The sequence below is a fragment of the Dipodomys ordii genome, unplaced genomic scaffold, assembly GCF_000151885.1.
Source record: "Dipodomys ordii isolate 6190 unplaced genomic scaffold, Dord_2.0 Scaffold110, whole genome shotgun sequence".
In the NCBI taxonomy this organism is placed as follows: Eukaryota; Metazoa; Chordata; class Mammalia; order Rodentia; family Heteromyidae; genus Dipodomys; species Dipodomys ordii.
In genome coordinates this window covers 824,862-825,178 of record NW_012267326.1, presented here as the reverse complement: position 1 = coordinate 825,178, position 317 = coordinate 824,862, and positions in this window count along the sequence as shown.

The following is a 317-nucleotide window of genomic DNA, read 5'->3' as shown; positions in this document are numbered from 1 at the left end:
GCTAACTTTGGTTGGGTTGTTCTCTGTCCACAATCCTGTCTCTGTCTCTCAAGTAGCTTGAATTGCAAGTGTATATTACTGTACATGGCCTGATAATCTTCATTTGGTGAGACTTCCTAGTTTTGTTTTCCTTATTTACCATTGTTTTCCTTTAGCTCTTTTTTTTCATATTAAAATAAGTTGATTCTAAAGCCTTTGACTATTGAATCTGATGTCTATGTTCAGTTTCCATCATTTTTAACTGGGATATTCTTTCTTATTTTTTTCATGTTTAATTTTTTTTAAGTTGACACTTTTGAAACTGTTATTTTTTTAGT